This window comes from Oryzias melastigma, linkage group LG17 (genome assembly GCF_002922805.2).
Source record: "Oryzias melastigma strain HK-1 linkage group LG17, ASM292280v2, whole genome shotgun sequence".
Classification (NCBI taxonomy): domain Eukaryota; kingdom Metazoa; phylum Chordata; class Actinopteri; order Beloniformes; family Adrianichthyidae; genus Oryzias; species Oryzias melastigma.
The window spans coordinates 5,865,189-5,884,792 of record NC_050528.1 but is presented as its reverse complement, the minus strand read 5'-3'; the positions used below and the strand labels follow the sequence as shown (position 1 = coordinate 5,884,792).

Below are 19,604 nucleotides of genomic sequence, written 5' to 3'. Positions count from 1 at the left end.
AGCAGATGATCACTGCACAACAGGATTATGAAGGCTCTGTTTGGTGTTCAGCTTTGGCACGTTGTTCATCTTCAGATGGTTCATCTGAACTCGACTGTAATTACTTCTCATGACTCTCAACTGCAGGTCAGCAGAGACGAACCGAAGCGCTGAGTTGTAAACAGAGCCGCCATCTAAGGGCCCCGGGGTGGTGGGGGGTCCGCGGGGTCAGAGCGCCGTTTCTGTGTCCGTCCTCTCTCTGCTGCCATACCACAACATCAGCTTATTGAATGCAGCGCTGTCCTCCGCAGCAGAATGTCCTCCATTGTGCCCCCGAAACAAAGGCCTCCTCTCTTCTGATGACGGACAGCTATTTTTTTGTGTGTTGTGAATGTGAAGGCGTAGGGGAAAGCCGGTCAGGAGAGTTTAGAGTGGACTCTTCTTCATCTCTCTGATGGAAAGTGAAGGCACGTTTTCAGCTCTCCTGTTGGTGGTTTTGATTGAAGGGAAAATCCGATCAAAGAAGCAGAATTTTTGATTAAAATTAAAATAAATTAAAGTAAATGATCTCTTTTAAGATCCTCTCTAATGAAAATGGCATTTTTAACTTGTTCTAATGATGGAGAACTTATATATTAAGAAAATTAAGCTTAAAATGACATTTCTGATGGGGCTGCACGATACGAGGAAAACTGAGATGTGCGATATTAGTGATAAATATTGTGAATACGATATGACTTACGATACACAAACAACTAGCAAAAAATAATTAACATATTAATCCATGATGTCCATTTACCTCCATTTTGTTTAAATAAAAGTCAACATAATTTGCATGGCATCTAACATAAAAGGGCTGGTCAAATGTGTGACATGTTCCAGGGGTGGAGCTCCAAAAGCCACGCCCCCTCAGAGGAGATTTTGGAACCAGAGGCTTCAGATCAACATCAAGCGGTTTAAGACTTCATAATCAAAATTAAAACACTACCAGGAACATTTTTTTTTAAATTGAATAGTTGGATAGCCGCCATATGGTAACCATTTTTGTTACCGTGGTGATGTTAGGTTGGGGGTTTGAGGGGCTAGCAGGAGAGCATGTAAACAAAGAGCTCTCAGCAACTGGAAAACGATTGCTCTGGACAAAAAAGTCCCGCCTACACTGTAAAAAGTGAAAAATTGGATCAATTAACAAAAACTCTGTTGTTTGTTACATTTAGAAATATACTTTTTTTTAAAGTTAAATTTGATTAAAACCATTTTTTTATGCAATGGCATTTTCGTTAATTAATCCATTTTTTTTCAGTTTACAACTCAGAGGTGAATTTCTAATGGACTTCTGCACAAAATTAGATTTTTTTTTAATTTTTGGCTAAATTCTGCACTATTATAATTAAAAGTCCACTGCTTTGAAAATAGCCCAAAATGTGATTGGAGTGGATTTTTAGAGAAAGTAAAAATATAATCTGGTAATTAATGACATAAATGACAAGTCAGGATCTCTACTACACACAAACAGACTGATTTAAATTCATAATAAAGTGAAGAACTTGCACAGTCTGTGGTAATCAACACTTTTGGGACTAAAGGAAATTAATTTTGTTTGATATATTCTATAAGCGTAACTAATTATCTCTAATTATGATTGATTCTAATATCGTGTTTTTAGGCTATTTGCTCTTTGATTCTTCGTCGAAATGACTGTGCGGCCTGATTATGCTTGTAAAATTAACTTACTGCAGAGAATCCTAAAATAAGCAATCAATGTGCCTCTAGCATTAATCAAGAAAAATATGTCAGAATCTCTAAAAGTGTACACCATCCTTTTGGAGCTTTTTATTTTGCTTTAGAGTTTAAGGTAGTGAATTGGTGGATTGGCCATAGGTTCTTTTTTAGTTTGTGCATCCGCCATGTCCTATGGTGGAAGTGCTCATGTTTCCTGCCAGTGGGGTAGTGCTGGAAGCAGATGGCTGCTGACAGAGGAAGGGGTTTGGAAAGCATTGAGTGAGCAACAGATGGAAAGGCACATATGCCTCCAAGTCCCCTCAGCTTGCCAGCAGTCCCGTGACAAACTGTGGGAAGATTCTGGCCTCAACCAGGTTGGGGATGGATGGATGGATCGAGCGGAAGAATGGAGTACAATGCACACAGAAATCCTGTTTGTCCCTGGAAAGCCGAGCTCCTGGAGAATTCCCATCCAGCATATTAATTTTGCAGTTTCAGCAGAAGTGGTGCTCTTGTTGTGGTCGTCACATGCTTCAGGAAAAGAAACTCATTTGGATTTTTTTTTTTTGGAGGAAAAACGCCTTACAGGGACTTTTTTGGCCCTCAGGGAGCAGATTTTCCTCCGAGTGGAAAATGGTGGATGAAGGAAGTTTGTGAGGCTACGGTTCATCTGTGTGACAGCACACCGCACCGATGGGAAAACAAAATCACTCACTGCCCTAAACAATCTTGAAATAGGAATGTGCAGACAATTAAAATAAAAATATTTAATCAAAGTTACTGTTGAACAAAAAGTGTATTTTTACCATTGACTGTAAATGAGAACTGGACAGTGTGACGTCACATATAGAAAATGGTTTACTTCCAACTCCAACCAAATGAAGTCAATTCAGTCACCTTTTTTTTTTGTTTGTTTTTTGCGATTTATTTGAAGCCAGCCAACACTAGTAAACAGTAATTGGGCCGAGTTAACGTTTCTATGGCAACGGCTCGCCAATCAGGAGTGAACTTGTTGGAAGGCCGCACCTCTACCACATAAAATAAATAAATTAATAAAATTAGGCTCCGCCTACTTTCATTTTTCCTCCAAAAGAAAAAAAAATCCAAACGAGTTTTTACTTTTTTCTTTTCGCTTTTCCTTAAACATGTGACGACCACAACAGAACACCACTTACGCGGAAATGGCAAAATTCCTCCTCAATAAAAGTAGGCTCCGCCCACTAGAACTAGATTGGAAAAGCAAAGACTTGCATGGATCTAGTCGTTTACAAGTGGGTGCATTGGAATGGAGCAGGATGGAGCTTGAATCTCAGGCTTTTTTCCAAATGCCATTTTTTCCATTTGCTCCTGATTTACAACGATTTGAATAAAGAAATACTCAGATATGCTATTTTATTCTTAATTTTCTAATGTGTCCTAAAGTAGAGTTGTACCAAAATATCGATATTGCGATATATCGCGATATTTAGTGCTGCGATTGATTCTCAATGGGCTCTCATCAAGTATCGATCTTTTATTTTCATTTGAAGAGGCTGTAAAGCGTTATATTCATCATCCTTTGGTGAGACCTTCCTTCAGAGGTAGATGTTCAGGACTGGCTGTTGTGAGCACCTGCCACCTACTTAATTTATTTAATTTTGGTTCTGTTGTTTACAAGGATTTTGCACTAAGTAGTGGCACTGCTGTTCATGTTGACTATTGTTAGCACTAAATTCTACAGATAATTCAAATTCGATTGGTGTCAATGCTTGTCAAAGGCATAATATTACTAATTTCACCAAAGTTTCATTATATTTGTTGCACAAAATGAGACGCTAGTTGCTTATTATGATTGTGTTCAAGCTAAAAAAAATAAATAGGGATATATTTTTCCCCCAAAACATGTGTTCTTCTATATGAGGTGAGCTATTAAAGAAGATTTTTACCAGTTATTGCAGTATCACGATATCACCAACATCGTGAGCCATGTATCGCGTATCGTCTTAATGCTTCATAGAATTATATTATTTTGTCTTTCACCAATATAAAGCACAGCACTCTTAGATATCAGTGTCCGATCTGGAAGTTTGGACCCATTTTTAAGCGATTCAGTTTTTTAGTTTGTAATATGTGTTTTTACTTTGATACTTGTGTCCATTGGTCTTAGTATATTTATATGTATAAGTACTGCCCCTTTTATGTAGGAATTTCTGTTTGTTTTTTTTTTATAGTCGTGTTATTTTGACCTTGAGTCTGTAATAATAAATTATTCTTATTCTTATTAGCGATGATTTTTACCAATTATCGCAGTATCGGGATATCGACATCGTGAGCTGTGTGTCGCGTATCACATCGTATCGTGATGCCACAACAACATATTAAAAACACAATTTTATGGGCGTAGTCTTAAAGTTCAGTTGTGACCTCTTTTAGAGAACAAACTAACCAAAACTTCGTGTGTAACGTGACGCCGTTTCACTGACCTGACACCGTTCAGGCTCTCAACAGAAATGATAGCATCGCCTTTTGCTTTGATCTCCCGATAAACAAAAGGATATGATTGCATATTTTAGATTCTGCTCTGTGACATAACTAAGAGAAGAATAAACTGCCTATTTGACTATCCCACCTGTTCATTGTCATTATAGTATACTGGGATTGGATATCCCTCCTTCTTGTTGCGGTCCTGTCAGTGCAGCTTGTTTAACATGTACCAGCTGAGCTTTATCACCTCGGTCTTACATTCCTTTGGTGGATGTCATTGTTTTGATGGTGTTTCGACATGTCCTCTGGCCTTGTGTCGAGTCTTTAGAGCTCATTCAGAGAACAGGCCATTTGCCTCCTTTGATGTTTGTTTGCTGTCGGCTGGTGCGGCTCTGCCTGTGATACATTTCACAGAGAAAAGCAGCAAAAGCTTCGGAGCACATTTGTCTCTCATAAAGTATTTCAAAAAAAGCGGCACTGGAGCATCTGCTAGTTAGCTTAATTCCAGATCAGCACTGGTATTCTGATCATTGTGAAGTCTGCAGAGGCTGTTGATGCTTTATTCTGTGGGAATAGATGCAGAGGAAGTGGAATGTGACCCCACGTTTACTGTTTATACCCCTATTTCCTGCTTTCCCCAACTGGAATTAGCTCGAGCTGTTCCACTGCTCATCCCCTGTGGCCATGATCCTTGACTGGAGTCATGTGGTGCAGTCTGTGAACTGCATGTACTACAACCCCGCTTGGAACGCAGTCACTGTTCCCATTTTGGGCCCAACAACTCCAGGGCTTTTCAGTTTGGCTTCTGTTAGCAGGACAGCTCATGAGGAGACCAGCTCGTTTCTAAATGTTATCTGTGAAAAGTTACCTGTTGAAAGTTTCACATATATTCAAATTATTCATGTTTATACAAATTTCGTAAATTTTTTGACCCTAAGGGCAAAACTTATAGCCTTTAAAACATTAATTTGAGATTTAGCCTCTATGGAAAACACAGTTTATTTTTAAAAAGCTTATTCTTTTTTCTTTCTTTTGTCCAAAACATGTAGTATCCATGTTTACACACAGAAAATTAAAGCCCAAGAGATCATCCTGTATACTCACTGTTCTAATCACCTTTAAAGCTATTGTAAGCTCTTCCCAGTGGTCCTTTAATTTATTGTTTTTAGCCAAAATTCAGGACATCGTTTCTGCAGAGCGGCATTAAGGTCAATGGACACCGATTCGCGCGACAGTAAATGGAACAGACGAGGCGATCTGAAGTCCTGAAGCGTGATTTGAGCGACAAGACGTGAATCGGGCGGCGCAGCCAAAATTTAAATACCTGAAGTTTGATAGGTTGCCGTAGGACTGGGTGTCGGTATAATTTCCAATCACAAGAACCTGAATCGATTTGATTTTTTTTAATACTTTTGATTCTTCAATTCAATTCAATTTTGAGTTTACACAATTATACGCATTTGTTTACAAAGACATCAAAAAATTACCGTATGATTTAAATATATTAATATTAATCGGAAGTAGTTTACATATTGTAAAATTTATTAGTAAAATAATGAAATTGTTAATAGCATACAGCGATACATTATTTCTCTAAAGGAGAATCTTTAACAAAAATGTTCAGATCATTAACATTGTAAACATTGTTCTGCTTCTCCTGTTGGGTGTTTCAGTTTGGCCACTAGGTGGCGTTTGCACTATAGCATTACACCTTATCCTAGATGAAAAAGAAAGTAGTTCCTATAAAATATGTATTCGTAAAAGAGTTTGGAAAATTAATGTCTGTGAGTTTATAAAGATGTTCATTTAGTCAAGAATGTATGTTTACGTCGACAGAGCGTTAGCATTAGCCGTCCTATGGGGAATTTCATCAAATGTTAGCATCAAGCTAACAGACTTTAGCTTTATGTACTAAATCGATTTATATATTTTATGAATCAATTATTGATCTATTAAGTTTAAATCGATTCAAATCCATTAATAATTTTTTTTCAAACCAGCCCAATTGCCGCGTCCCATCTGCCAATCAGGAACTCAGCTTTGGACACGTGATGTTTTCAGTGACACGATCAGCGGATAGAACACTGGTCCAAAGCAAGCGTTTTTGTCCTGAACTTCAATCTCTTTCCTTAACCCGCTGGAGCTGCAGGGTTGCAGAGCTCATCCGGCTAGTTTTGGGCGAAGACGGGATACACTCTGAACAGATCGGTTACTTTAGCTCGCGTGGCAGAGCTTACTCTCTCGATATGCCGGCAGACTGAGATCGGCTGCGGGGTCCGAAGGCTGCCGGCTCAGGCCTCCTCCAGACATTAAAAAGAAAGGAAAAATGTCTCCTAATTGTATTTTTTCACCCTTGGGTTAATAAAAGACAGAAACCCTTCAGGCTCAGCCACAGAGACTCAGAAACACAGTGGAAGCGGCTGTCATACAGACACAGCTCTTTTAATAATTATCATATGAACCCAAACATGGAGACATTATTACTGATGTTTTTGTAGAATTCTTCACAGTAAATAAACCTGATCTCTCAACATCATCTGTGTCATGCATTCTAAGTGAGATATCCACAGACACCGTTTCTTACACCCATCATCCTAAAAACATTAGCTGGTAGCTCCTCCCACATGCGGCCACGGCGTCAAGCTCAGGAACACATTTTTCGATGAAAGAGGGGCGGGGCACGCGAATTTGTCATGCGAATCGCGTTCGTGTGAGTGCACCTTTAGAAATTCACCTCTGACTTGTGGGCAGGGCCGTTAATACAGAGCATCCCCGCCCCCCTTCCCTTCCAAAGCTCAGAGAAGGGAGCTTGCATATTTTCTACGTCACAAAGAAGCTCTTTTTCAAACTGGATTTTTTTTGTCTGCTTCTAAATCAAAACAATTTAAAAAATACTAAATGTTAACCTTAATTCTCATATGACCATCATCATGAAAAAAAAATCACAAGAAAATGTTAAAGACACCAATTTTCATCAAAGTGGTTTAATGAGAGTAATCTAATTCTCTCAAAGTTGCCCCAAATTTGCCCCAGAAGAGCACTTTTTAGGGTAAACAGACAATAAACAAAATAACTTTTTATTAAATCTACTAGTGCAAGTCACAATTAAGCATAAAACCTTACTTTTCAATCTGTCTTTTAGAGTATTCAATCAAAATTCTGTTTGGGTTTTAAATAAAGATGATTGAAGTTCTTCCTTTTAACTCCTCTAATGTTATCAGAACGCTCTTCAAAGAGCAGCATTCCGATCTCTGTACCCACGTATCATCAGTACATCAGTGAAGACATCATTATGCGGGTTTTGGACCAACATATATTTTTAGTAGAGAAAAACTCCTCATTGAGGAGAAGTTTTTAGTTTCAGAAAGACATTAAAATGTAATTGTCTTCAGGCATCACAGCAGAATCGCTCTGCGGTAAAAGGGTCTGCCTAATGAGCTGTTGAACCCCCAGACTAGCCTGGACCAGAGGTTACGCAATAAAAATCATTATAAAATCATTAGGAAATGAAACAAAATGCGGTTGATGAATAAATCAAAGCTTTTTTATCAAAGTATTCTTAGCAAAAGTATTTTATTTATTGAAAATTGGCAGGATTCTGGTAAATACTTCATGTTGAATGATGCAGATAAAAACATGTGGTTCCTGATAACTCTTACCTAACAGCAGCATTTTTACAAAAGTTCAACCTTAATTTAGAAATGCAACACGCATATGATCAAACGAAACCAAAAAACAGGAGCATTTTTTTCTCAGTATCAAAGCAATTCTCAATTCTTGGTGCCAAACATTAAATTAAAGTTTAGCAAAATGTTTTTGTAGTAAAGATTTTTTGCACAAATCCTGAGAAACTTGAACCACTAATGCAGACACATGCAGTGGGGTGTAGCTGCATCTTGTATCTAGTTCTCATGTGATCTAACCTGGTCTTTAAATACAAATGTGAACAACATAAACTTCTTCTATTAATAAGTAAACAAAGAGGTGATGGGAAATCAGTGGAAGCTTACACCGGGTTCACACCAGACGTGAAAGTGCCGCAGAACGGAGGCTGCTTCCATTGTTGACCTCTGGTGTAGTTCACACCAGACAATGCAGTGCAGCAATAGTTTTTTTGCGCGAGCGATCTACGTCAATCCTGGCAGGAAGTCTCACCTAAACACACAAGAAAATCTGGTCAATTTTCAAATATAACCAATTTTTCACAATAAATTACAGCTGTTTTCATATTGTTGCACCTATACAGACAGCAAAGATAAAAAAACACACAAACAACACACATCACACAAAAAACAAACGGACACACACACACTGATCAACTTACAGTGTTCGCCTGCTTATTCGCGTCCGGTTTGTCACAAAAACTCAGACAACTCAAGATGCTTGTATGAAACTTTTGCTCCAAAGATGCTGCAGGAATTTTCCAGGAGGGGAGACCAGTTGAAGAGAACGCAAGCCCACCGCTCTGCAAACACACACACAGGCACGCACATTCTCACAGAAGCCTGCATGGAGAAATGGCATCAGAAGACTCAGAAGAAGCGCAAAAATGTCTTGATAATTGCAGAAGATTATTATGATCCTTAGCAGGTGTTTACTGGATAGAGATGCTCTCTTCCTGTTGAAGGAGGAAGCACGCGCTTTTGTAACCCTTCCGCTCTCCTTAGTTTGTTTACATTAAGAGTGGGGTCATCTGGACCCCCCAAGACAGTGCGCTGAACTTTTTTTTTATCTTTGATTTTTGAGTTTCACTAATGTCCATGACAGACATAAAATCCTGTCCACCTTTGTCATGGAAGAAATCACATATCAATATGTGGTTGGAGTCATCTGGACCCCGAAGAGAGCGGAAGTGTTAAGGCATAGAGAGACAAACTGATGAAAAGTTGAAAAGTTTGGAGACTATTGTTCTGGATTTAAAAAAACTCTTTATGGTGACCAATGCTCCAATGTTCTTTGATCATGCTTTAGAAACATTTATTAAAGTGTTCTTGATGAATATGGATCGGTAACAGATGTTTTTTGGCCGCAGTGGGTGGGGATGTGAAATGATAACAGGGGGTTCTCCGTATTCGTGAAGGTCTCCGGTCCCTAACTCTCTCAAATAAAGGGGAAACACTGTAATGGTCCGACTACGGAGCGGGGGTGTGGTTCTGAAAACCCAATCAACAACAGAGAGCAGTTCAGAGGAACATTTCTGATCAACTCCCACCGCCACGCAGTAGAAATACCGTCCTAGAAAACCTCACAGGGCTTATGCCCGAACTCATTCACTGCTTAAGCCGCTATATAGTCGGTTTACCATTTTATGGGAGACTTTGACCCCCCATTTCACTAGCTGCATCACAAAAGAGAGCTTTTTCAAATGGCATTTATTATCTGGTTCTAAATTGAATAAATAAAATGCTCAGAGCTGCAATTTTAGTCTTAAATTAATTTATATATGTCCTCCATCACGACAGAAATCTCACAAGAACGTGTTAAAAACACCAAAAACAGCATTTCATTGGAGTCAGTCTTTAAACGGGTTTTCAAAGAGTGCCTTATTTATCATTTTTTGTCTTTTTTTATTTTGTAAAACGTTTGATTTTAGGTGTTTTTCTTATTTACCAGTAACATTTGGCGTTTCCTATTTTCTCAGAGGTTAATATGAGTAGACACAAATCCTTAACACTATGCATCCATTGCACTTTAACGGTCATAATTGCCATGCTTTCAGCTTCTGGAGGGCTAAATGGTTGACCTCTTGCATGTTTCTGTGCATAAATCATGGAAAATGGTGTTTGGAGATTTGACCTGTGATATGAGGAATGGGGGGGGTCCTGGTGGAGTAGCAGCAATTTTAATGAGTCAAGCCAAATTATAGGCCACATGATGTAACATAACGGCCAAACATCAAATATAGCAAAAGTCGTCTGTAAAGTCGTATTTTTAATCGCCCTGGCAGTTAGAAGTGATGTTACCATGGAGATTTGGAACAGAAAAAGGTTAGCAGAATGCTAAAGTGTTAGCGGAGCACCCCTTTGATGTGAGACGCTGCTGTAATCGGGGAGCGGCTCGTCTTCCTGTGGGTGAGGAGACGCTCTGCCCATCTGAAAAGGAGCTGATCAGTGTCTTCCTCGGGGCGGTGTCGGTGCCGCTCCACTCTGGATGATGGGATTTTCCTCCTTGAGGAGTCTGGCGTGAAAAGTGCATCGTTCAGCAACCTCAGCAGATGAGCTCTCGCTTAGTTCAGTGTTTGTGTGCTGCAAAAAAGGAAAAAAAGGCCTCAAATAAAACACAGTAAGGCTAAAAAGGAAGAATTATGACACTCGTGTTGCCTCACATCCGATGGTGCTCTTGGGCCCATTCTGCTGTGAAATTGGACCAACTGGTATCAAGAGATGGATGCTGCTGCAGTATTAAAGCACAGTGAGCTATTTGTATCCATTCTGTACGACATCCTCAAGAAGAAATTTAGCTTCTCAACTACACTTGTTTCTGGGTCTTTGTGATTTTCGGGGCAATACACAAATCACAGATTAGTCAACTAATCGGGTCTTGCACAAAGTGAATGTAAAACCCACATCCTAACCATCATTAGCTTTAAACTAACTAAAAACTAGATATGTAGCATTACCTGTGATAATGCTAGTGTGAATGCTGTAAGCTGAATTTGGCCACTGATGATGTTGGGGATGATAGCTGAATATGCTGAAATTGATAGCCGAAATCGCTAAAGCTAATAGCTGAACACGCTGAAGCTGATAGCTAGCTAAAATATTAGTTAGAGGCCAAATTATCCTAAAATTAAAAAAAAAGCTTAAAATAGCCTAAATTAGCCAAAATTGCTAGCATGCACCTAAAATATTAGCCTAACTCTAAAATAGCCTACATTAGCCAAAATAGCTAGTGTTTAGCTGAAACATTAGCTATACTCCAAAGTAGCCTAAATTAGCCAAAATAGCTAGCATGCGCCTAAAATATTAGCCAAACTCTAAAATAGCCTACATTGGCCAAAACAGCTAACATTTAGCTGAACTATTAGCTAAACTGTAAAGTATCCTAAATTAGTCAAAATAGCTAGCCTGTCGATGAAATATTAGCTAAACTCTAAGCCTAAATTAGAAAAAAATGGCTAGTTTTTAGCTGAAATATTAGCTGAACTCCAAAGTAGCCTAAATTAACCAAAATGGCTATCATGCACCTAAAATATTAGCTTAACTCCAAATTAGCCCGAAAAAATCCTAAATTAGCCAAAACAGCTAGCATGTAGCTGAAATATTCGCTAAACTAGCCAAAACGAGCCTAAATTAGCTTAAATAGCTAACATGCATCTGAAATATTAGCTAAAATGCAAATCAGCTAAAAAAAAAGACTGAAAATAGCCTAAATAAGGCAAAATAACTAGCATGTAGCTGAAATGTTAGCTAAACTCCAAAATAGCCTAAAAAAATCTTAATAAATTCCAAAATAATCCAAAAAGCTAACAGAATGCCACTATAACTTTCAACTTTACTACACTCTATAAAGTAATCAACTATTAAATTAGTTGTCAACTATTTTAGTCGTCGAATAGTCAACAATTAGAGGACTAATGGGGGCAGCCCTACTTTACATTTTAATGTTTGTGTCGAGTCCCTTTTCAGGCATTTCTAATAGAATCCATTTGGGTTCTTGGAGCCTAAAGAAAGTGTCTTTTGTTGTAGGAGAATTGGGCATAAAATGTAGGTTTGGCAACCCGTTGCAGTTCAGACTAATTCAAATCCGCTCTCTCTGTTCTCACAACAAAGCAAACGTTCCTCTGGTCTCTTTATGTCAGTGTAGCTCTTGGTAAGTAGGACTCTACCTTCAGTGAGTTTGTGCTTTGAAAACAAATCATTTGGTTAGACCTTGGTTAGACGTTTGGAGAAATTCCGCTCTGGGTGTTTAGTGTCGTTTGGGATCAAAAGACCCCCCCCCCCCAATTCTGAATTAAGTTTTTTAGGCCGACGTTTGTGGTGATGAATCTCCACTCTTGGCTGGGCGCTGGTGCAGATCTGCTGGTGCACGGGTAGGCAGTGGCGTGTGTTATGCAACACAAGTAGGTGGCTGGAGTAGCTCTGTGTGAGTGTGTGCGTGGGGCTTTCTGTGTGTGAGTTTTCCCCACACAAACACACAAACAGTTCTTCCAACCTAGATACTGTAGGTGCTTGCTTACGAAACTAGTTGAGGAGATGGAAGAGGTGACAGATTTCGGAGGTGTTCAGACGGGAGGTCAGAAACTGAGGTTGTCCTGTTTAGGAATCCTGCCAACAATGCTTGTAAAAAAAAAAAAAAGATGAAGCTCCTTTCTACTGCACATGCTCAGTTTAAAGTGCCACTCCAATCATTTTTAAATTTATTTCCAAAGCATACCCAGTCATCTTTTAATTATGATTGTACCATTTTTTGTTTTTTTTTGTTTTTGTTTTTCTTTTTTGACAGTGATACAAGGTCAGATTGGTGTGCTATAGGGCTGCCATGATTAGTCGACTAATCGACTATTGAAATAATCGACGACTAATTTAACAGTCGATTAGTCGCTGCTTCATATTATATGGAGTCAGAGTGTAGTAAAGTTGAACAAAGTTGTGAGCGTTCAGCACCAAAAAATGAAACTTTGAAACTTGTGAACTTCTGCGAACTCTCAGCTAGAGACATCATTTACACTTTAAAAGTGTTCAACAACTACCTGGTTTTTTAGGGCAATTTGGGCAACATGCTAGCTGTTTTGGCTTATTTTGACCTTTTTTTTCCCCAGTTTTTTAGGCTAATTTGGAGTTCAGCTAATATTTTAACAATATGCTAGAATATAGGAAATATTTGACATTTTTTCCTGTTTTTTTTTTGGCTAATTTGGACTTTAGCTAAAATTTTAGCATTGTGCTAGCTGTTCTTGGCAAAATTAGACATATTTCCATTTTTTTAGGCAAATTTGGAGTTAAGCTAATATTTTGGCAATATGCTAGAATATTGGAAATAGACATTTTTTCCAGTTTTTTAGGCTAATTTGGAGTTAAGCTAATATTTTACAATATGCTTGCTTTTTTGGCAAAATTAGAAATGTTTCCATTTTTTGGCTAATTTGGTATTTAGCTAATATTTTAGCATTATGCTAGCTGGTTTTGGCTTATTTCGACATTTTTCCAATTTTTAGGCTAATTTGGAGTTCAGCTAATATTTTAACAATATGCTAGAATATAGGAAATATTAGAAATTTTTTCCTGTTTTTTTTTGTTTTTGCTAATTTTGACTTTTGCTAAAATTTTAGCATTATGCTAGCTGTTCTTGGCAAAATTCAATTCAATTCAATTCAATTCAATTTTATTTATATAGCCCAATATCACAAATTCAATTTGCCTCATTGGGCTTCATGCCTGTAGTTTTAACAGATGCACAGATGGAGTCATAAAATATGCACAATAGGTAAAAGCTAAACAGACTATAAAGAACGGTCATCCCTGTCCTTAGACCCTCCCTCGCGGTAAGGAAAAACTCCTAAAAAAACCTGAGTCAGGAAAAAAAGAAGAAACCTTAGGGATTCCCACATGAGGGAGAGATCCCATCCCAGGACGGACAGGCGATACCAGAACGGTTAAAGAAAAGTTAGCTGCTAAAACTGCATATATGAGTAGAGTTCATTCATATAGAGCTGAGGGACGAGTGATGATTAAGTCCATAGTCCAGATGAAGCAGAACTGCAGTCCACGACCAGGAGCAGGAGGACAGAAGACCCACCAGGAATCACTCCCACTCAGAGATGCAGTGGGAGTGATTCCTGGTGATTAGACATATTTCCAATTTTTTAGGCAAATTTGGAGTTAAGCTAATATTTTGGCAATATGCTAGAGTACAGGAAATATTAGACATTTTTTTCCTGTTTTTTGTGGCTAATTTTGACTTTAGCTAATATTTTAGCATTATGCTAGCTGTTTTTGGCTAAATTAGATATTTTTCCAGTTTTTTAGACTAATTTGACATTTAGCTAATATTTTAGTAAGCTTTTGGCTTGAGCATTTTCAGCCAACTGCTCTAGCATCTTTAGCTAGCTATCAGTTTCAGCTTTTTCAGCTATCAGCACTAGCATCTTCAGTAGCCACATTCCGCTTACAGCATTCACACTAGCATTACTGTAAGTAATGCCATATGTTTAGTTTTTAGTTAGTTTAAAGCTAATGATGGTTAAGATGTGTGCTTACACATGACTCGATTAGTCGAGTAATCGGATAAAATAATCCGTCGACTCCTAAAATAATCGTTTGTGGTAGCACTAGTCTGTAAATATCAAAATGAAAAAAAAAGTATGTATGATTTTCAGACTGATGCTTTAGTGTCAGAGGAAGCGGTTTAGGCTCATAAGAGGGTTTGTCATCTGATGTATTTTTATTTCCAGGGTGTCTGTGTTTCCGTTCACTTCTGTAATTGGTCACTGACTCTCCACACGGCGACGTGACCTCAGGAAAATCTCAGTGATATTATTACACAATGACTGTGTGAATCAGCCGTCATCCTGATGAGTCACTGAACCCTCTCTGCGTAACGCAGCACCTTCATCGGCGCTGACTCAAGGACACGAATTGTTGCTGAGAAATCCAAAAAAGAAAATGTGGCAGATTACCTAAATTTATGGGGCGCATTAAGAAAAAATGAGTTTTTCCTGAAAAATCTGCAGTGTTTCTTTAAGATCCTCTTTGAAAATACGTATGAATCCATTCTCTGATCTGCATTTAAATAAGAAAATGTGTGTTTTATATTAGGTTTGCATCAGTTTTTTGCTGTTTTTGTCAAACTAAAAAAAAACGTTGACTTTTATATATTTTTAAATTCTAAATTCTTACTTTTAGAAACAAAATCTGAATACATTTGGTCAGGCTGGTAAAATAGTTCTTGTTTGTTCACCCTACCAGCTCCAAAATAATCCAGTTTATTGAAGGATTTTTGCTTTTTTATGAAAGCAGACGGGGATAAACCAAGACGAATAACTTTAAAGGGAGTGCTGACAACCTCTGTCAAGGACTATCTAAACTCAACAAGAAACATCTGAGATTTGATTGGATGTCGGGACATTAAACAGGAAGGTTGTTTGATATTGTATCCCGTCAAAAGATTAAGCTGAGGGCTTTAGTTTGAGGTTTTTATGCAACGCTGCGACCCAAACCGCAGCTGACACCACATCAAACGCTGCGTTCAAGGACTGACTTGATCTTGTCACTCAGGATTATTGTGGTGTTTTTAATGTCTAATGGTTTCAACAGGATGGTAACAAATGCATTTTTGCATAAAAATATCCATCATTTTTGGATTCATTAGCAATTCATGGGTTTAAATATGTAAACATCCAAGTGAGTTAAACACAAATGTCGTTTCACAATAATACCTGCTTAGTCAGGAGTAAAACTACAGATTGTGGCTGTTTTCTTTTGTGTTTTCTTTTTAGGTTTAGCAAGAACATCTTAAAATGAGGATGATTATTCTTGAGTGATAGCTGTTTATTGTTCAATAGAAGTCTATGGGATTTTGGCTTTCTGGGACCGGCGAGTACTTCCTGTTTGGTACCTGAAGGGGAGGGGATAATCAGTCCAGTTCTCTCTGTACTGTCTATGGCTGCTCCTCTGTGATGGATAATCATCAGTGTGTGAATTCTGCGGCTGCTGACTGACTCACACAGGCTGTCAGATCATTTCACAACATAAATTAAAGTTTGAATCAGCTGCTAACTGTGTCCTGAGTTAATGACTGCACAGCCAGAGCTGCAATGATGGCAAAATCTTCCAGGTTTTCATAATGTAGCTGTCGTCTCTAAAGTTCTCAGACTTTTGTGAGTTTAGTTACGGAGACGGTTTTTTACATAAAGGTTGACATTTGGCGAGTTCCTGAGCGGCAGAGTTTGTTCGTGGCTGCAGGACATGAAGTAAACACACTTGTTAGTCAGATGTAATCCCCAGATGCCGAGTGCTGTGTTACATTAGTGGGTGGTAAATGTTTATTACAAATAAATACTGTGGTAGTACCACATTTCCTAGAAAAGCTTGATTTTATTTCTAAACAATCTGGAGTCAGTATTTTTTTTAACTGAACTCTGGAAACCTGAAGAATTTTTTAAAGCATGTGTGTCAAAGTCACGGCCCGGGGGCCGAATCCGGCCCTCCAGGTAATTATATCCGGCTCTCCAGATCATTTAATTTTATTGTTACTAGTGGCCCAAAGTTATCTTGTGCTTATTTCTAACTTGTATTTTTTTTTGGCAAAACATATTTTTATGGAGGGTAAAATATTGAAAGTTATTTAACTTTTAAGATGATTTCATCTGGAATAATATTCCTGTCTTTTTATTATTCATAATTATGTTAAAAAGTTACGGTTTTAAAAATGGGCATTCTGCTAGATTATATTATTTTCATTTATTAGGCTATATTAAAGTCTAGCTAATATTTCAGCTACATGCTAGCTGTGTTGGGTAATTTAGACTTCTTCAGTTTTTTATGCTGTTTTGGAGTTGCGCTAATATTTACATGCTAGCTTTTTTGGCTAATTCAGGCTGTTTTCTTTTGTTTGTTTATTTGGCTATTTTGAAGTTGGGATAATATTTTAGCTACATGCTAACTGTTTTGGCTAATTTAGGCTTTTTTGTTTTTTTCGGCTATTTTGAAGTTTAGCTAATACTTTAGCTGGCTATCAGCCTCACCATTTTCAGCTAACAGTGTCAGCACCTTCAGCTATCAGCACTAGCATCTTCAGCGGCCAAATTCAGCTTACAGCATTCACACTAGCATTATTGCAGGTAATGCTACATATCCAGTTCACAATTATGTCAAAAAGTTATGTTTTTAAAGTTTTAAGAATGTAGTTTTAGAGTGTTCAATAAATGTTTATCCTGTTCGGTCCATGACTTAAGGTGTGTTTTGGATTATGGCCCCCTGTAATTTTGTTTGACACCCCTGTCTTAAAGTGTAACCAAACAGGGCAGTTCAAGGCTGACTCCATTCTCAGCCTAGATTTGAAAAATGCCAAAAAACTGGGGCGGAGCTAGTAGAGCCGGACTGACCGTATCTATGATTGACAATTAGGATAGCTTTATGTAGCTGTAAGACTTGAAAGCGCAGTTCTTGCACCATTTACAGCTTAGTTTTTAGAGATAATACAATTTTTAATGACATCAATCATTTTCTAAGTTTTAATTTGCGCTATGTTTTCTGAAAATTGGTTAAAAAATGAGGGAGCTTGCATGAGTTTTCTGCTTGATACCTGCATGTCTTACATTGAAACAGCTGCATTCTGTTGACGCGACTCCGTGGATAGCAATGGCGCCTGTGCGCGCACGTCTCTCTCTGTAGCAGCGAATATTCAAGTGCTAATCCAGTAAATTATATCAATGCTCAAGATGCTACTTTTTCAATGCATGAGAGCAGGGCTGCCGGCACAGCTGAGGGTTTGCAGGTCTGAAGGGGACCAGAGTCTGAGAGTGGTAAAATGCTAATAGCATCATGGCTAATGAAGGCTAACGTATTAAACAAACAATCCAGAGTGAACTGTTCATTAAATCCATCATCAGGACGGAGTTTTCTGGATATAATTCCAATCGTACTCAACCTCTGTTCCCTAACTTCCACTGGAAAGTTGTGTAAGCCAGTAGATTTTTGACAACTGAAGCTGATACACTTGGCTACGAGCCATGCTAAAGCTAACAACTGACTGATAGGGAATCAAAGATGGGCGGGGCTTTTATATTGGAGCTGCAGAGATGGTGATGTCAAACTTCTAGGACTTACACCAGTTGACCAATCACAAAATTCAACTGCAAGACCTCGTTTTAACCTGTAGGGGGCAGCACACAGACAGTTTTTGACTATATTTTCAGGAATTAAACAGGTTTATTTTTATTTGTCAAAAATTTGGCAACAACCAACAAATAGCACTTTTAAAGCCACATCTAAAGAGGTCAACAGCCAAAAAAAAAAGATTTAAGGTTTGGTTACCCTTTAAATAAAATAATATTTTTAAGCTTCACAGAAAAATGAATTTGGTAAATAACTGCTCAGTGTAACGTTGAGAATGTTTTGTGGTTGTATGCTCTTTGGTAATTTATTAAAACTCATCACTGTTCTTTCTCTTTTTCTCCATGTTTGCTGTGTCTGGATGAACCATCATCTCCAGGTAAGCCCTGCAGACACTCGCCCACACTCCTCATTAGCATGTTCTCCACAGCACTCATCGTTTTCACATCAAAAAAGAAGGTTTTCTTCTCTGTTAAGTCTCCGCTGGGCTGTTTCTGCTTCACCATCTGTTGATCCTAAAGCAGACAAAGCTCTGACCTTTGCAGCTGTTCCGATGGGTGTAACAGTACGGCCAGACTTTGTGGCCATCTGGGTATTTGGGGTGACAGTGTGCTGGTCAAAGGACATAGAAATATTTGGTTTTCATGAGCTTAAGAATGTTAAAACGTTCCTTTTTTTGCAGCTTAAAAAATCCAGAAATATTGACCGGATGCCCTCATAAAAGAGGGTGAAAATAATGGAGTGCACTCAGCCATTTTTATTTCTTTTTGTGTGTTTTTGACACATGCTTTGTAAAAAAATCAGTTTAGCCCAAGGCAAGGTATAAGCAGGGCATGACTAATAATGTATTAAGAGACCTTAGGAGCACAGGCGTGTCTGGATTGTGCAGATTTCTCGGGAGCATGGGAGATTGCTCATAGTGATAACCTCTTGAGAGGATCCCAGATGGGGATGCCATCCCTTCAGCTGGCCTACTTCCCTGACACTCATCACACACAGCAATCTGTAGGATCTGCCTGCACCAGTTCCTCTGCTAAGCCAGCCATGTATGCATTGTTAGCATTGGAGGTTTGCCGCAGTGGAAGACATTTAACTATAGGAAGTATTTCTTTATGAAGTACAAAGCTGTGGATGCAAAAAAAGGAAAAAGATAAAAAAAAATATTCCAATTAACTGAGTTGATTGCACTGACCTTCATTTCCATTTCAGTTTTTATAGACTGGGAGTCCAATTAATGTTTTTTCCTTATAATTAATTTTCAAGCATCAACATATATATGTTTGCTTTGTAAAAATACCCAGAAAAAGACGTAGTTCTGTGTGTAGATTTGTTATTTGTGCCGCTCTGCTTTTTGTTGTAGCAGCTGCTCCTGCTGCGCATGTTTGTGCACGTGAGTCCCTGCTGTGCAACTTGAAGTGCGTTTGTGAAATTCTAGGTTTGAAATTCCGTTTTTTGGCTCCAGAGCTTTAAGCTGAAATGAAGTCAAGTGAAATATACTTTTTCAGGAGAAGGGAAAAAATTGTGTCGTTTCTGAGTTTTTGTCTGTTGTCACGTTTCCTAAAATGTATTAAATCAAGTCAATGAACAAAGGACATATTTATGGGGTCATATCAGGATCAGCTTGACACATAGACATTGTAACACATTTTTTTTTTGTACATTTGA

General features: G+C 38.3%; 1 protein-coding gene and 1 long non-coding RNA gene across 2 annotated transcripts in view; one reads left to right on the top strand and one right to left on the bottom strand.

The window, feature by feature from the left end:
• Positions 1 to 19,604, top strand: part of agap3 (ArfGAP with GTPase domain, ankyrin repeat and PH domain 3) — a 202,564-nt gene that overhangs the window by 16,343 nt on the left and 166,617 nt on the right. The gene's annotated exons all lie outside the window — the stretch shown is intronic.
• LOC118599973 lies at positions 9,718 to 10,560 on the bottom strand. The gene is made up of 2 exons (XR_004949532.1): positions 10,490 to 10,560; positions 9,718 to 10,409 (listed from the first exon to the last, which is right to left on the bottom strand). It is a non-coding gene; the product is annotated as an uncharacterized LOC118599973 (long non-coding RNA).